This window comes from Accipiter gentilis, chromosome W, assembly GCF_929443795.1.
Source record: "Accipiter gentilis chromosome W, bAccGen1.1, whole genome shotgun sequence".
NCBI classification, from domain to species: Eukaryota; Metazoa; Chordata; class Aves; order Accipitriformes; family Accipitridae; genus Astur; species Astur gentilis.
Genome location: NC_064918.1, coordinates 29,942,819 through 29,961,629, shown reverse-complemented (window position 1 = coordinate 29,961,629; position 18,811 = coordinate 29,942,819). Strand labels below are relative to the sequence as shown.

The 18,811-nt window shown below is 46.3% G+C and overlaps 2 protein-coding genes across 4 annotated transcripts in view; one reads left to right on the top strand and one right to left on the bottom strand.

The window, feature by feature from the left end:
* LOC126035464 (uncharacterized) overlaps window positions 1-18,811 on the bottom strand; it is a 440,127-nt gene that overhangs the window by 59,318 nt on the left and 361,998 nt on the right. The gene's annotated exons all lie outside the window — the stretch shown is intronic.
* LOC126035469 (uncharacterized) overlaps window positions 9,465-18,811 on the top strand; it is a 340,981-nt gene continuing 331,634 nt past the window's right edge. The window contains exon 1 of the mRNA XM_049794095.1: window positions 9,465-9,481. The gene's annotated coding sequence lies outside the window, so the exon portion shown is untranslated. The remainder of the gene's footprint in view (window positions 9,482-18,811) is intronic.

Genomic DNA, 18,811 nt, shown 5'->3' with positions numbered 1-18,811 from the left:
CAGAGAAGATTCAGTTCTTGGGAATAAAATGGCAGGATGGATGCTGTCATGTCCCTATGGATGTGGTTAACAAGATAGCAACTATGTCTCCACCAGCTAACAAGAAAGAAACACAAGCTTTCCTAGGCCTTGTGGGGTTCTGGAGAATGCATATTCCAGGTTATAGTCAGCTTGTGAGCCCTCTCTATCGAGTAACGCGGAAAAAGAACTATTTTGAATGGGGCCCTGAACAACAACAAGCCTTTGAGCATATCAGACAGGAAATAGCTCGTGCAGTAGCTCTTGGGCCTGTCTGGACAGGACCAGATGTACAAAATGTACTTTACACTGCAGCTGGGGAGCGTGGTCTCACCTGGAGCCTCTGGCAGAAAACACCAGGGGAAACCCGAGGTCAACCATTAGGGTTTTGGAGTCGGGGGTACTGAGGATCAGAAGCTCACTACACCCCGACTGAAAAAGAGATACTAGCAGCATACCAAGTTGTTGGTACATAAGCATATCTCCTCTTGGCACCACGATTGCCCGTGCTACACTGGATGTTCAAAGGAAACATCCCCTCTACACATCATACAACCAGCGCTACATGGAGTAAGTGGATAGCATTGATCACGCAACGGGCTCGACTGGGGAAATCTAACCTCCCAGGAATTCTGGAAGAGATCATGGAATGGCCAGAAGGCAGAGATTTTGGAGCATCACCTGAGGAGGTGACTCGTGCCCAAGAGGCACCACCATATAATGAGTTATCAGAAGACTAAAGGCGTTATGCTTTGTTTACTGATGGATCCTGTCGTGTGGTAGGGAACCATCGGAAGTGGAAAGCTGCTGTGTGGAGTCCCACATGACAAGTCGTTGAGGCCACTGAAGGAGAAGGCAAGTCAAGTCAGTTTGCAGAAGTGAAAGACATCCAACTAGCCCTAGACATTGCTGAACGAGAAAAGTGGCTGGTACTCTACCTCCATACCGACTCCTGGATGGTGGCTAATGCCCTATGGGGGTGGCTACAGCAGTGGAAGAAGACCAATTGGCAACGCAGGGGTAAACCCATCTGGGCAGCAGCATTGTGGCAGGACATTGCTGCCCATGTAGAACACATGACTCTAAAGGTATGTCATGTAGATGCTCATGTGCCAAAAAGCCATGCTACTGAAGAACATCGAAATAATGAACAGGTAGACAAGGCTGCCAAAATAGAAATAGGTCAGATGGACCTGGACTGGGAGCGTAAGGGTGAGCTATTTGTAGCTCGATGGGCCCATGAGACATCGGGACATCTCGGGAGAGATGCAACATATAGGTGGGCTCGTGATCGAGGGGTGGACCTGACCATGGAGGCCATCACACAGGTCACTCATGAATGTGAAACATGTGCTGCAATCAGACGAGCCACCAGAGTAAAGTCTCCCTGGAACAGAGGGCAGTGGCTGGGCTTTCGATATGGTGAGGCCTGGCAAATTGACTACATTGGACCACTGCCACGAACACGCCAAGGCAAGCGCTACATACTCACCATGGTGGAAGCAACTACTGGTTGGCTAGAAACATATCCTGTAAACCATGCCACTGACCGAAACACCATCTTAGGCCTTGAAAGGCAAATTTTATGGCGACACGGTACCCCAGAAAGAATTGAATCAGACAATGGGACTCATTTCCAAAATAACCTCATAAGCTCCTGGGCAAAGAAACATGGCATTGAGTGGGTGTACCACATACCCTATCACCCGCAAGCATCTGGAAAAATTGAGAGATATAATGGACTGTTGAAGACTGTGTTGAGAACACTAGGCAATGGGACATGGAAGCACTGGGATACAAATTTAGCAGAAGCCACTTGGCTAGCTAACACCAGAGGATCTGCTAACCGTCCTGGTCCTGCCCAAACAAAACCCCTACATACTGTAGGAGGAGATAAGGTCCCCGTGGTGCACATGGGGAAGTGGCTGGGGAAGGCAGTGTGGATTGCACCTCCCATGGGAAAAGGCAAACCCATTCGTGGGATTGTCTTTGCTCAGGGACCTGGGTGTACTTGGTGGGTAATGCGGAAGGATGGGGAGACCCAGTGTGTGCCTCAAGGACATTTAACCTTGGGGGAAAAATAATCTGTGATGTGAGTTGTATGTTGCAGGAAGTAATGTAGCAGGAATGACCTGAACTGCAGAGGAGTGAACTTCGCAAGGAACCAGACAAGTGCATCGGTGACCCAAACCAAGCCGGTGTTGGTGCCCAACGATCAAACATAGTGCTTCTCCTGTCCTGACCACTCATCTTGATGGATGGGGCCCAAGTCATAACCTGTGTGTGAACATCTGGAGGAGTGGAAGAAGCCCACGGAATATCTACCTCTTAAAGGACAGGGGATAGTAATTAATAAGAATGTATAAATCTGTACGTTGGGTATAAAAGTGGTATAAGTACGTAGTTTCAGTTGTAAGTGTTGGTAAGAAGGGATTTCAGTAATGAGAATTAAATACAATAGTATGGTTAGAACATATCTGTATTAAATTATGTGGGACCTGAGCAGGACACAAATGGTATGGAATAAGGGGTGGAGACTGTATTGGGTCTGGCTGAGATGGAGTTAATACTCCCCATAGCAGCCCTCATAGTGCTGTGCTCTGCATCAGTAGCTAGAAAGGTGTTGATAGCACACCAATGTTTTGGCTACTGCTGAGCAGTGCTGGCACAGCATCAAGGCTGTCGCCAACATTTTTGCCCTCCCCTCAATGGCAGGCTGGGGCAGGGCAAGATCTTGGGAGGGGACATAACCAGGACAGCTGACCTAAACTAACCAAACAGATATTCCATACCATATGACGTCAGCTCAGATATAAAAGCTAAGTGAAGGGAGATGGAAGGGGGGCATTTTGTCTTCCGGAGCAACCACTACGCGTACTGAAGCCCTGCTTCCCGGGAAGTGGCCAGACATCGCCTGCTGATGGGAAGTAGAGAATAACATTATTTGTTTTTTCCTTGCTTTCACGCGTGACCTTTGCTATCACTTTATTAAACTGTCCTTATCTTGACCCACGAGCCTTTTGTTATATTTTCTCTCCCCCGTACAGCTGAGGAGGGGGATTGATAGAGCGGCTTTGGTGGGCACCTGGCATCCAACCAGGGTCAACCCACCACAGTTGCTTTCTTCATTTGTTTACAAGTTAATTTCAGGCACCTTCAGATAAGGAGGCTCTTGCTCTTAAAGATCTAGAGTACGGTAGAAGGGCCATAGATGCCCTGCTCATGACTCCTGGCAGCCCAGGATCGATCACCTCATGGTCTGTGCTGTCCCATCATCTGTTCTTGCCTCTAAGTTTTATAATCATTTATAGTTCAAGCACTTCTTTCTCTTCTTCCTTATCCTCAAACATATTCAGCCTTATTGTTCTGGCCTCTGCTTGTGTTATGCCTTGTTCTATCCTTTCACATATCGACTGGCTACAACATAAGATCAATTGAACTAATACATACATAACCACCAAAGTTAATAATCCCAACAAATTGTACTTCAGTGTTGTCTTAAGCAGTTTTTCCTAACCATCCTTTCATGTCTGGGAGCCACCCACTTCAGTCAAAAAGGTTTTTCTCTAGGTATTTCATGCAGTATCTGAAGTTTATCTCAGATGTTGTGTATGTTCATTTCTATTTTCTGATTTCGGTCTGCATATGTACAGCAAGTGGTGTTAACCAGTATACATGTACCTTTCTTGAGTGACAAGCACATAATTTAATGCCATTCTGTTTTGCAGGACAACCCGAGATGCTTGTTTTATCTCTAACTGTAAAGCTGAAAATGTCATGTCTTCCATTATAGTAGATATATTTGCGATAGCCCTTTATAATTCTGATACTCGTAGCCAGGGGAGGAATGTTCTTGCAAGCTGGTGAAAGACAGTTTGTCAAATATTTAACAAGTGGATTTTGCACAGAACATTTTATACTTTGTTTGGTACGCTGGGGTAAATTGTGCCCATCATTCCAGAAGAGGTCTGGATGTATTGAAATGCCAAGGAAAAAACCCAACCCATCCTAATGTACAGGTGCCAATCCAATTACCAGGCAGTATCTTATAGGCCTTAGAGCCACATACCCCTCATAATCTTTCATTCTTTAAGGTCTCATCATATAACAATTCTTATGGGTTAGTATATGACCAGTAATAATATAACTCAAATGCAAAATCCCAGAGCAAACAAAGCTACAATTTCTAAAAACAGTTGACAGGTTCAGATAATAATAATAACAGGGTCATCAAAGTCTCTTTGCAGGGTTGTAGATTGCACTTCTGTTGACATTTGATCAAAGGAAGTTAATCCATATCTGATACACTGTCACCAGTGGGGTTCCCCAGGGCTCAATTTTAGTGCCAGTGCTCTTTAATGTTTTTAGAAATTATCTGGATGCAGGAGTCAAATGTACATTAAGTACATTAAGTAAGTTTGCCAATGATACTAAACTAGGAGGAGATGTGGACTCCCTCGAGGGTAGAGAGGCCTTACAGAGAGATCTGGAAAGGCTACAGAGCTGGGCAATCGCCAACCATATGAAATTTAACAAGAGCAAGTGCTGGATTCTGCACCTGGGATGAGGTAATCCTGGTTATACATACAAATTGGGGGACAAGAGGCTGGAAAGCAGCCCTGTGGAAAGACATCTGAGCGTTTGGGTTGATGGCAAGTTGAATATGAGTCAACAGCATGATCTGGCACCCAAAAGGGCCAACCATGTCCTGGGGTGCATCAAGCACAGCACAGCTAGCCGGTCGAGGGAGGTGATTGTCCCACTCTATGCTGCACTGGTGTGGCCCCACCTTGAGTACTGTGTGCAGTTTTGGGCACCTCAATATAAGAAAGACATCAAACTATTAGAGTGTGTCCCAAGGAGGGCGACCAAAATGTTGAAAGATCTCGAGGGCAAGACTTATGAGTAGCAGCTGAGGTCACTTGGTTTGTTCAGCTTGGAGAAGAGAAGGCTGAGGGGAGACCTCATCACAGTCTACAACTTCCTCAAGAGGGGCAGCAGGGGGGAGGTGTTGATCTCCTCTCTCTGGTGACCAGTGATAGGACACTTGGAAATGGTATGAAGCTGCATCAGGGGAAGTTCAGATTGAACATTAGGAAAAGGTTCTTCACTGAGAGGGTGGTTAGTCACTGGAACAGGCTCCCCAGGGAAGTAGTCACGGCATGAGGCCTATCAGAGTTCAAGGAGCGTCTGGATGATGGTCTTAGTCATATGGTTTAGTTTTAGGTAGTCCTGTGAAGAGCAGGGAGTTGGACTTGATGACCCTTATGGGTCCCTTCCAACTTGATATATTATATGATTCTATGAAATACTGAAATGCCATTGAGCAGAACAGACATATATTGCAAAACTATGTTCTTCTGACTTGCCCCTCTCAACAGGGAATTGCAACCACAGAAAACATTAGAAATGGAAAACTCTTAGCCTTGTCTTGACTGACTGCTTTGCCTTTATTAGGATGCTGTCAACTAAGATCTGCGATTCCCTGCTCCTGCTCCTGCTGATTCAGCTCTCAAGTTTCAAAAATGAAAGCGGCAACCATATAGTCCTCTTCTGAATCCTTCCCTCCCAAGCTGCCTTCTGGTACTTCTTGTAGCATAGCAAGGGCCAGGAAAGGACACAGATAAGCAGCTGCAGTAATGGAGATGGACATTTTGCACAGGCATATGAAAGATCTGTAACACTCCTGAGCTTCAGAAGGAAACAACTCTGTCAAAAGGCAAGGCTTTGCTCAGCCTGGACCCTAATGCTCTCTGTTACCATATCAGCTTGAGATGCCCATGTTGTTAGATAAGTGCAATGTTGTAAGAACAGAGTGCAAAATGCTGTGAAGTGTTCAAATGGAACATATTGTAAAAGGGGAAAATATAATTTATATTATGGAGGCAAGGACTGTTGAAGTCAAATTTGCTTGACAATTTCCAGGATGAGCTCCCATCTATGAGAGGCTGAAAGAGTTAATGTCTCAAACATTGTGGCAGGGCAAGTTCTGCCTAACAATGAACTGTAGGTGAGAAACTGGTTAGCATCAGGGTGCAGAGGGCATGCCCCACATGCCAGAGGATGCGCAGTTCTGTGTTCTGAGAGGGCAGCTCACCATATATGGCCAGAGGCCATACAAAGTTTATTTGAGGAAGGGGCTCATGGCCGTCCGAGGGACCCTTCGTGACAACCACCCCCCAATGGCGCCTGAGCACAAGATCGAGAGTCACATAAGTCCTTACAGGCGGTGTGCAGAAGACCAAGAGGGGTGTGATTGATGTGAGAAAAAGTGGGAACTGGGCTACAAAAGACGCCGACACGAGGACCCCTGCACGCACCCTCCAGAACTGGATGTCTAGGCTGGCTGAACCAATGCTGGACCCAGGACCGGTGAAAACTTTCTTTTTTCTTTTCCTCTTTCTCTCTCTGCCTTTCTCTCTCCTTTTTCATAATCCCTACACCTTGTCCATTTAGACATAAAACCATTGACCAAGTCTGGGACTAAGAGTGGATCTAGCCATCCCTAGGCTCTTCTCCAACGTGGGTCCTTCCCACAGGCTGCAGTTCTTCACAAACTGCTCCAGCATGGGTCCCTTCCACAGCGTACAGTCCTTCAGGAGCACACTGCTCCAGCGTGGATCCCCTGTGGGGTCACAAGTCCTGCCAGAAAACCTGCTCCAACATGGGCTCCTTTCTCCATGGGTCCACAGGTCCTGCCAGGAACATGCTCCAGCACGGGCTCCCCATGGGGTCACAGCCTCCTTTGGGCACATCCACCTGCTCTGGCATGGGGTCCTCCACAGGCTGCAGGTAGATATCTGTTCCACCGTGGACCTCCATGGGCTGCAGAGGGACAGCCTGACTCACCATGGTCTTCACCATGGGCTGCAGGGGAATCTCTGCTCCAGGGCCTGGAGCACCTCCTCCCCCTCCTTCTTCACTGACCTTGGTGTCTGCAGGGTTGTTTCTCTTACATGTTCTCACTCCTCTCTCTGGCTGGAGTTTCTGTGCCACAGCAACTTTTTTCCCTTTTAAAATATGTTATCACAGAGGTGCTACCACCGTCACTGATTGGCTCGGCCTTGGCCAGTGGTGGGTTTGTCTTGGAGCCAGCTGGCACTGGCTCTGTCAGACATGGGGGAAGCTTTTGGCATCTTCTCACAGAAGCCACCCCTGTAGACCCCCCCTGCTACCAAAACCTTGCCATGCAAACCCAAAACACTTTGTAACAGCATTAAAACTTTGAAGGTTTTTTTACTGTGTTTAGGAAAATCAAGGTATACCTTGTACCGTACCAATAATTTAATTTATTTATTGACTTCTGTTTTCTTTACAATTATTTTTCACATAATATCATTCTGTCAAAGATTTCTTTTTTCTATGTGGCAAGTAGAAGCTAGACATGTGTTCAGATTTAATGAATTAGGCCCTTTTGTGAAAACTCTTAAGCTAAAAGTGTCCTAGAAAGGAGACTTCATCACTCATGTTCCAAAGTAATATTTGCAAGATTTTTATTTCCAATCAAGCGTTAATACTAATTGGTTTTGGGGAAAGGAATCTTGGTCTGTGGAGTTGGGGTTTTTTGCATGTATGAATGCAATGTACATCCATATGCACTGTAGTAACATGATTAGAGTCTTTAGAACTATAGACTAACACTGCAAAGAAATCAATCTTGGATATGACTGCCAAGGAGATGTGCACAAGAAGTTGAGAATTAGTAGGAATACCTATAAATTGTTTCCAGTTTCATATGTACAGTGGAATACATCCCACCGATGAAGGTGTGTTGCTTAGTTATAAGTGTGTAGGAGGTCACTACTGTGTTGTGGGTGGGAGTTTCTTCCATGAAAGCACACATTTGGGGTGTCTGGTAGAGTGGAGATGAGGGAATGAGGAATCTTCAGCTTTGTTATCAGGCTAAAGAGAACTACACAGCTTATTTCCTATTGATTATCTAGCCTTCATGTTTTAAGGTCTTTAGGAGGTGGGTTAAGGTGACCTACCATAATGGTGAACATAGGAACATTGAAAAAAATAGAATCGATTGCTAATATTGCATTGCATTGAGGAGTAATAAAAGCATCAGTAGTAAATGTGGCCTGAGAGCAGAATGTAGACTTTTCTGAGTATATATAAGCATACATAGATGCACTTTAATATTTAGATAACCAGATTGCTCTGGTCTGAAAAATTACATTACAAACTGGAGAGAATATGAGATATCTTAGATACTGTGGACTCCAACTCCTAAGGAACTGACAGTGCCTTCTGAATAGTCCTGTAATGCAAGCATGAAGACTACATTAAGAATCTATGGGCAAAAATTCCAGAGTTTAGCTACATTACAAAATGTGTCCATTTGTTTAATGGAGGCTGGTGTGCTGATCCTGCAAAGGACATTACATTTTCAGGTGTCTGATGCCCACCGTCAGACTTAGAAATCACTGGGTTTTGAGACAGAACTTTTTTTTAGTTTTGATTGCAGGGATCTATTCCTTTTCCCCCACTTGCCTCTGAAAGGTGACATGTGCATCATTTCCTCACATCAGCCAGGAGACTTAATTAACAAATACTTGCTAATATCATGACCTTGCAATGATCTCGATCTCTCTTCTGGCAGTACCTTATCATTGCATCTTCCAATTTCTTACTACATGCCTTAAACCTATAGATATAAGTAAGTGTGTAAAAAGAACCTTGTGGAGACTTGTCCTAGTTTCAGCTGGGATAGAGTTAACTGTCTTCCTAGTAGCTGGTACAGTACTATGTTTTGAGTTCAGCATGCGAAGAATGTTAACACTGATGTTTTCAGTTGTTGCTCAGTAGTGTTTAGACTACAGTCAAGGATTTTTCAGCTTCTCATGCCCAGCCAGGGCACAAGAAGTTGGCACAGGACACAACCAAGGCACCTGACCCAAACTGGCCAATGGTGTATTCCATACCATGTGACGTCCCATCTAGTTTAGGAACTGGGAGGTGGGGGGGGGGGGGGCAGGGAATCGCTGCTCGGGGACTGGCGGGGTGTCGGTCGGCGGGTGGTGAGCTATTGCCCTGTGCATCATTTGTACATTCCAATCCTTTTATTACTACTGTTGTCATTTTATTAGTGTTATCATTATCATTATAGTTTCTTCTTTTCTGCTCTATTAAACCGTTCTTATCTCAACCCAGAAGTTTTACCTTTTTTCCCGATTTCCTCCCCATCCCAGTGGATGGGGGAAGTGAGTGAGCAGCTGCGTGGTACTTAGTTGCTGGCTGGGGTTAAACCACGACAGTCCGTTTTGGCGCCCAACGTGGGGCACGAGGGGTTGAGATAACGACAAACCTGACCAGAGCTTGTTAAAACAAATTTGTTCCAAGCGTTCATTATGTTGATTTATGAGTTCTTAGAGTTGTTGCTCTGGCTTTTAAAGCTCTATTATGTATCACCTCGCTTGCTGTATATAGTTCCTCTTCTACTGCTTATCATCCGTGGGAGGTGGATTTTTGCTTTGATGTGTGGTATAACACTGGTTTATGGTATGATAAAGTCATCGGCTGTGGGATTAATCTGGTATTTGCACTTAGCATTGTCACCTTTATATGGCAGGAGCCACCTGTGGGAAATTATTGATAATTATACCATTTACCTTTCCTCCATGGAAAACCAGTCTATGGGTGGGGTATCTTTCTTCCCCTCTCCTTTCTCCTTTAGTCCAGTTACAATGGTGTTTGAGAATTTTTGGAAAATTTGAATACTCCTGGGGTGTTGGGACTAGCACAGTCCTAGCCCTACTGCTAGGAATTAGCATACTTCTGAATGTGGTTCAGCTCTCGTTTAAGGTTAAACAGCTATTTAAGAAGATCACCCAGAGATGTGCCCCAAGGCTAGATAATTATGAGTGGCAGGGTGTGTGGGGTAGTATGGGCAAGTACCTAGAAAAGTGGGCACCTCCAGTGTTTTGGAAATTCACCCCTGAACAAGTGCGGGATCCAGAAGAACTAGTAAAATATTTGGAAAACGTATGCTGTCACCCCAGCAGCTCCAGAGAGATACAAATCACTGCAACATGCTGAGGCCTGGCCCATGCCTATCGAGCCCTCTTCGACACTACTCAGTACCCTCAAAGGGAAGAGAAAGTCTCTAGACCTAAAAACGAAACGATGACCACCGCGGCCACCCAAACCTCAACAATGGGCGCTGCGGCCCCTCCAGGCCTAGCAAGGAGCACTGCTGCTACCCAAACCTTGGCGACAGACACTGCGGTTATCCAGAACCCGGCGAGCGATACTGCAACTGAACCAGAGGACCAACCTGGGCCAGTATCGGTTGCCCCCGTACAGAAAAGGAAATATACAAAAAAATCAGTTCGCTTAGCAAAGGAGGAAGATGATCCAGGGTCATCACGGCAAATGGAGGAAGAGGCAGAACCAGAGGTAATAACCTGGTCCCTATCCTTGAGTGAGCTGCGGGATTTGCGAAAAGAGTTTGGCCGCCGTGTAGGTGAGCATATTATCACCTGGCTCCTCCGATGCTGGGACAATGGGGCTAATAGCTTGGAATTAGAAGGTAGGGAAGCCAAGCAGCTGGGATCACTTGCCAGGGAAGGTGGCATTGACAAGGCACTTGGAAGAGGGACACAAGCCATCAGCCTCTGGAGGCGACTCCTGTCAAGTGTGAAGGAAAGGTACCCCTTTAAGGAAGATGTTATATGTCAATCAAGCAAGTGGACCACCATGGAAAGAGGTATTCAATATCTGAGGGAATTAGCCGTGCTAGAGGCGATTCATCATGACCCGGACAACCAACAGTTACCCAAAGACCCAGACGAAGTACAATGCACACGACCCATGTGGCGGAAGTTTGTACGGAGCGCACCATCGTCCTATGCCAACGCATTGGCAGTAATGTCCTGGAAGGATGAAGAGGCACCAACAGTGGAGGAAGTGGCTCGCCAGCTGCGTCAATACGAAGAAAATCTCTCCTCCTCCCTACAAGCCTGCATTTCAGCTGTGGAGGACCTGTCCGAGGATTTCCAGCAATTCAAAAAGGATATGTCCTATTCCCCACCTGTAAGGACCAATGTCTCAGCTATTAGGAGTGAGCGGTCTTCTGCCCGAGAGAGAATATAGAAGGTACAGACCGCGAGGTGCCCTGTGGTTTTACCTATGTGATCAGGGAGAGGACATGAGGAAATGGGACGGAAAACCTACCTCGGTCCTAAATGCACGGGTACGTGAACTGCAAGGAAAAACCCCCACAAAAGGGGATTCTACCAGGAAAAATGCTGCTCCAGTTTCCAAACAGAGTAGAAGGGCTGACTTTATTTCCGATCCTCTTGAAGGGACTTCTGAGCCAATTCTACGAGAAGTGAATACTGAATACTCTAACCAGAATTAGAGGGGCCCTGCCTCCAGCCAGGTGGAGGAAAGGGATAACCGGGTCTATTGGACTGTGTGGATTCGATGGCCTGGCACGTCAGACCCACAGGAGTATAAGGCTCTAGTAGACACTGGTGCACAGTGCACTCTAATACCATCAAGTTATAACGGGACAGAATCCATCTGTATTCCTGGTGTGACAGGGGGATCCCAAGAGTTAACTGTATTGGAAGCTGAAGTAAGCCTAACTGGGAATGAATGGCAAAAACACCCCATTGTGACTGGTCCAGAGGCTCCGTGTATCCTTGGCATAGACTATCTCAGGAGGGGGTATTTTAAGGACCCGAAGGGGTATCGATGGGCTTTCGGTATAGCTGCCTTGGAGACGGAGGGAACTGAACAGTTGTCTACCCTGCCTGGTCTCTCTCAAGACCCTTCGACTGTGGGGTTGATGAAGGTTGAAGAACAACAAGTGCCAATTGCTACCACGACGGTGCACCGGCGGCAATATCGCACCAACCGAGACTCTCTGATTCCCATCCACAAATTGATTCGCCAACTGGAGAGCCAAGGAGTGATCAGCAAAAGTCGCTCACCCTTTAATAGTCCCATATGGCCAGTGCGGAAGTCTAATGGGGAATGGAGATTAACCGTTGACTATCGCGGCCTGAATGAAGTTACCCCACCGCTGAGTGCTGCCGTTCCAGATATGCTAGAACTTCAATACGAGTTAGAGTCAAAGGCAGCCAAATGGTATGACACCATTGACATTGCTAATGCATTTTTCTCAATCCCTCTGGCAGCAGAGTGTCGTCCACAATTTGCCTTTACTTGGAGGGGTGTCCAGTACCCTTGGAATCGATTGCCCCAGGGGTGGAAACACAGCCCCACCATTTGCCATGGACTAATCCAGACTGCACTGGAAAAAGGTGAAGCTCCGGAACACCTGCAGTACATTGATGACATCATTGTATGGGGCAACACAGCAGAAGAAGTCTTTGAGAAAGGGAAGAAAATAATCCAAATCCTTCTGAAAGCCGGTTTCGCCATAAAGGAAAGTAAGGTCAAGGGACCTGCGCAGGAGATCCAGTTTTTGGGAATAAAATGGCAAGATGGACGTCGTCAGATCCCAATGGACGTAATTAACAAAATAGCAGCTATGTCTCCCCCAACTAATAAAAAGGACACACAGGCCTTCTTAGGTGTCGTGGGGTTTTGGAGAATGTGTATTCCAAATTACAGTCAAATTGTAAGCCCTCTCTATGAAGTGACCAGGAAGAAGAATGATTTTAAATGGGGCCCTGAACAACAACAAGCCTTCGAACAAATTAAACGGGAGATTGTTCATGCCGTAGCTCTTGGACCAGTCCGGACAGGACAAGATGTTAAAAATCTGCTCTACACTGCAGCTGGGGTGACTGGCCCTACCTGGAGCCTCTGGCAGAAAGCACCTGGGGAAACCCGAGGCCGACCCCTGGGGTTTTGGAGTCGAGGATATCGAGGATCTGAGGCTCGCTATACTCCAACTGAAAAAGAGATACTGGCAGCGTATGAAAGAGTTCGAGCCGCCTCAGAAGTGGTTGGTACTGAGACACAGCTCCTCTTAGCACCCCGACTGCCAGTGCTGGGCTGGATGTTCAAAGGGAGGGTCTCCTCTACACATCACGCGACTGACGCCACGTGGAGTAAGTGGATCGCACTTATTGCACAACGGGCTAGCATAGGAAACCCCAGTCGCCCAGGAATTTTAGAAGTGATCACGGACTGGCCAGAAGGCAAAGATTTTAGAATGTCACCAGAGGAGGAGGTGGCGCGTGCTGAAGAAGCCCTGCTGTATAATAAACTGCCAGAAAATGAGAGGCAATATGCCCTGTTCACTGATGGGTCCTGTCGCATTGTGGGAAAGCATCGAAGGTGGAAGGCTGCTGTATGGAGTCCTACACGACAAGTCGCAGAAACTGCTGAAGGAGAAGGTGAATCGAGTCAGTTTGCAGAGGTGAAAGCCATCCAGCTAGCGTTAGACATTGCTGAAAGAGAAAAGTGGCCAGTGCTCTATCTCTATACTGACTCATGGATGGTGGCAAATGCCCTGTGGGGGTGGCTACAGCAATGGAAGCAGAAAAACTGGCAGCGCAGAGGTAAACCCATTTGGGCTGCCACACTCTGGCAAGATATTGCGTCCTGGCTAGAGAATCTGGTTGTAAAAGTATGTCATGTAGATGCTCACGTACCCAAGGGTCGGGCCACTGAGGAACATTGAAACAACCAACAAAGTGGATCGGGCTGCCAAGATTGAAGTGGCTCAAGTGGACCTGGACTGGCAACATAAGGGTGAGCTATTTATGGCTCGGTGGGCCCATGATACTTCAGGCCATCAGGGAAGAGATGCAACATATAGATGGGCTCGAGATCGAGGGGTGGACTTGACCATGGACGCTATCGCACAGGTTATCCATGAATGTGAAACATGTGCTGCAATTAAGCAAGCCAAGCGGTTAAAGCCCCTGTGGTATGGAGGGCGATGGCTGAAATAGAAATTTGGGGAAGCCTGGCAGATTGACTATATCACACTCCCACAAACTCGCCAAGGCAAGCGCTATGTGCTGACAATGGTGGAAGCAACCACCGGGTGGCTGGAAACATATTCTGTACCCCATGCCACTGCCCGGAACACTATCCTGGGCCTTGAGAAGCAGGTCTTGTGGCGACATGGCACCCCAGAAAGAATCGAGTCAGACAATGGGACTCATTTCCGAAACAACCTCATAGACACCTGGGCCAAAGAGCATGGCATTGAGTGGGTGTATCATATTCCCTATCATGCACCAGCCTCTGGGAAAATAGAGCGATACAATGGACTGTTAAAGACTACATTGAAAGCAATGGGGGGTGGAACTTTCAAACATTGGGATACACATTTAGCAAAAGCCACCTGGTTAGTCAACACCAGAGGATCTGCCAATCGGAGGGGCCCTGCCCAGTCAGAATTCTTACATACTGTAGAAGGGGATAAAGTCCCTGTAGTGCACATGAAAAATATGTTCGGGAAGACAGTCTGGGTTACTCCTGCCTCAGCCAAAGGTAAACCCATTTGTGGGATTGCTTTTGCTCAAGGGCCTGGGTGTACTTGGTGGGTGATGCAAAAAGATGGGGAAGTCCAATGTGTGCCTCAAGGGGATTGGATTTTAGGTGAGAATAGGCAGAATTAAACTGTATGATATTAGTTGCTATATAACCCTGCCACAGTATGTTATCATTACTATAATTGTTATATGCTATATCCATAGTACTATAGCAAGAAAGAACTGTGATAAAACTGAGCAAAACGCAATAGTGATGGAACCAGAACTGACTCCAGCATGCAACAATCCAACGGTGCACACCATCCTCCTGCTACGTCCAATGTCAGCTGCTCGTCACACCGCACTGAAGCCCAATTCTGCTCTACCGACTGAGAGGACTTTGCACCATTCCTCCTGCCCAGACAGACTGGTATGAGTCGGAAGTCGGAAACTAATTGAACTCAACAAAATGTTTTATGAACATAACTCATGAACTAAAGGAATAATATCTCTGTGTGTGTATATATATATATCATTGTTCATATGTCTCAAAGGACTGGAAAGGTGATGATGATTAATCAGGATGTAACTAAAGGTATGGGAACTGAGCATGATGTCAATGGTATAGAATAAGGGGTGGATACTGTCCTGGTTTCAGCTGGGATAGAGCTAACTGTCTTCCTAGTAGCTGGTACAGTGCTATGTTTTGAGTTCAGCATGCGAAGAATGTTGATAACACTGATGTTTTCAGTTGTTGCTCAGTATTGTTTAGACTATAGTCAAGGATTTTTCAGCTTCTCATGGCCAGCCAGGGCACAAGAAGTTGTCACAGGACACAACCAAGGCACCTGACCCAAACTGGCCAACAGTGTATTCCATACCATGTGACGTCCCATCTAGTTTAGGAACTGGGAAGTGGGGGGTGCAGGGAATCGCTGCTCGGGGACTGGCAGGGTCTTGGTCAGTGGGTGGTGAGCTATTGCCCTGTGCATCATTTGTACATTCCAATCCTTTTATTACTACTGTTGTCATTTTATTAGTGTTATCATTATCATTATAGTTTCTTCTTTTCTGCTCTATTAAACTGTTCTTATCTCAACCCAGAAGTTTTACCTTTTTTCCTGATTTCCTCCCCCATCCCACTGGATGGGGGAAGTGAGTGAGCGGCTGTGTGGTACTTAGTTGCTGGCTGGAGTTAAACCATGACAAGACTTCTGAGCTAGATGTCCATTTTAGAATTCCCTGCAATTGTAGGGAAACCAGATTTTATGACTCAAAAAGTGTTTCCCAGTTCTACGTTCCCAAGAACAGTACAATAGCTAGCTAGATAGATAGTTTTGGTAGAGAGTAGTACCTCTGCAATAACTAAAGTCCTTTAGCTGGATTTCATAAAGTGACGAGGCATGTGCGATTATGCAGTCAGTCCCTTATTCCCAGTTCCTCTTGAACCAGTTGGCTAATTTCAGCAAAATTTATCAGAGGAGTAGAAGAGGAAAAGGAAACATTTTTACAAAAAAGGACCTTAGCAGCTGCGGGAAGACACGATCTATTAAAGTTAATTCTTGTGGAAGAGCTGTGGTGTGACAACATCTATGCAAGAGTTGGATACTCACACAAGGTCTGATGGGCAGCCAGGTTTGTGGAACCTGAACTCATGGGACTGTTTATCTGTGAGGTTTTGGAATCTACCTGGAGGGTGTTGAATGATGTGTTTTGAGAAAAGTGTTTCTGTGGACTGGTGTATTGGGTTTGTGTGGCAAGGTTTTCACAGCGGGGGGACTACAAGTGTGGCTTCTGTGAGAAGCCAGCAGCTTCCCCCATGTCTGACAGAGCCAGTGCCAGCCAAACAGACCTGCCGCTGGCCAAAGCCGAGCCAATCAGTGACAGTAGTAGCGCCTCTGTGATAACATATTTAAGAAGGGGAAAAAACTGCCACGCAACAGCAGCTGGGAGAGAAAGGAGTCAGAATATGTGATAGAAACAACTCTGCAGACACCAAGGTCAGTGAAGAAGGAGGGGGAGGAGGTGCTCCAGGCCCTGGAGCAGAGATTCCCCTGCAGCCCATGGTGAAGACCATGGTGAGGCAGGCTGTCCCCCTGCAGCCCATGGAGGCCCACGGTGGAACATGTGGATGTGCCCAAAGGAGGCTGTGACCCCATGGGGAGCCCGTACTGGAGCATGTTCCTGGCAGGACCTGTGGACCCATGGAGAGGAGCCCATGCTGGAGCAGGTTTTCTGGCAGGACTTGTGACCCCACGGGGGACGCACGCCCTGTTCCTGAAGGACTGCACCCCATGGAAAGACCCATGCTGGAGCAGTTTGTGAAGAACTGTAGCCCATGGGAAGGACCCACACTGGAGAATTTCATGGAGGACTGTATCCCATGGGTGGGACCCCACACTGGAGCAGGGAAGGAGTGTGAGGAGGAAGGACCGGCAAAGGCAATGTGTGATGAACGGACTGCAACCCCCATTCCCTGTCCCCTTGTGCCACTCAGGGGGAGACAGTAGAGAAGTTGGGAGTGAAGTTGTTGAGCCTGGGAAGAAGGGAGGGGTGTGGGGAAGGTATTTTAAGGTTTTTTTTATTTCTCATTATCCTAATCTGTTTTGACTGGTAATCAATTAAAATTAATTTCCCCGAATCAAGTCTGTTTTGCCGGTGACAGTAATTTCTGAGTGATCTCCCTGTCCTTATCTCGACCCATGAGCCTTTCATCATATTTTCTCTCCCCTGTCCAGTTGAGGAGGGGGAGTGATAGAGTGGCTTAGTGGGCACCTGGTGTCCAGCCAAGGTCAACCCACCACAATTAGTTTGATTGTATCTTAGATAAAAGACATCTTGGGACTAATGCACTTCTTAAACTGTTTCAAAATAGGCTAAAGGTGGTATTGATAAAATTAATACACTGATATATTAGTCCTTTTAAAAACAACAACAACAACAAAAACCAAAAAGGCAGGCTCTGGCCTAATGAAACCTTTCGTCCTGTGGAAGTTAGGTATTTCCTTATGTATTCTATGTGACTTTGACTGCCAAAGTTAGGTGTCAAGGATTTGCAGGCAACATATCTGAAAGGTTATGTCTTTCTGAAATACGATACATAAATCCTGTATACTTAGCAGAGACCTTTCAAGAAATGCTCTCCTGAGAGGCAGGTGGTCTAGTAGCTAGGGCTCCATTCTAGATCAAGATCTCCAAACTTTGCCATAGGTGACCTTTGTGGATGAGTTTCCCACAGCTTTCAAGTGTATATAGACTCAGATGTTTTTGGGAGAGGGTAGGGACAGTATCAATGTGCGCAATGACACCCCAAACACAAAAGAATCCCAGTCTGTCAGCCAGTATAAACCTATCATCTTGCTACACTGTCAGTAAGAATCATCTAAATACTAATATTATTTGACTTCAACAAAGAGGATTTGACTGGGAGTCAAGTCTGAGCAGGAGAGCTATTGCCTTTTGATACAAACTTTGCAGATGCCTTCTTTTGATAATGGCTTTTTTTTTCTAGCTATGTGTTATGTACTATCGGTATAGATGATAACAGCACAGCTTATGGAATGGAGGTTAGAGGTCATCCTCTTCAGACTTCTGTCATGTATTGTCCCAGAGGGTGATTAGCAAGTACTGAAAAAAATTCAAGGGCAGGAAAGCACAATGATTGAGCACAGGCAATGAATACAATATGAAGTCTGAAGCCAAATAACTTTTACTATTCAGAAACCTGCTGGGAGATATTGCAGCCAGTTTCAACCCATCTGTGCAGCCAAAGGAAACAAACTAGAGAAGGTGGCTCATACTTTAAATGATGTGAGGATGGATTGTATCTGGTGATCACACCTGTTCAGTTCGGGAGCCTGTTGCTTTGGCTATGTATGGTGGGTTAACCTTGGCCAGCAAGCAGTCCCCCAAACAGCTGCTCACTCGCTCCCCCTCCTCAACAGGACGGGGAGAAAATAAGATGGAAAAACTCATGGGTTGAGATAAAGACAGGGAGATCATTCACCAATTATGGGCACGGGCAAATCAGACTTGACTTGGGGAAAATTAATTTATTTATTTATTGCCAGTTAAAATAGATTTGGCCACTGTAAGACTGAGACAAAAAAATAAAACAACTCCTTCCCCCCCTCCCCCTCCACTTTTTCTTTTAGGCTCAACTTCACTCCTTCATTGGTTGATGAGAAGCTCAACATGACCTGGCAATGTGTGCTCGCAGCCCAGAAAGTCAACCCTATCCTGGGCTGCATCAAAAGAAGCATAACCAGCAGGTTGAGGGAGGTGATTCTCCGCCTCTACTCTGCTCTTGTGAGACCCCACATGGAATACTGCATCCAGCTCTGGGGCCCCCAACATAAGAAGGACATGGACCTGTTGGAGGAAGT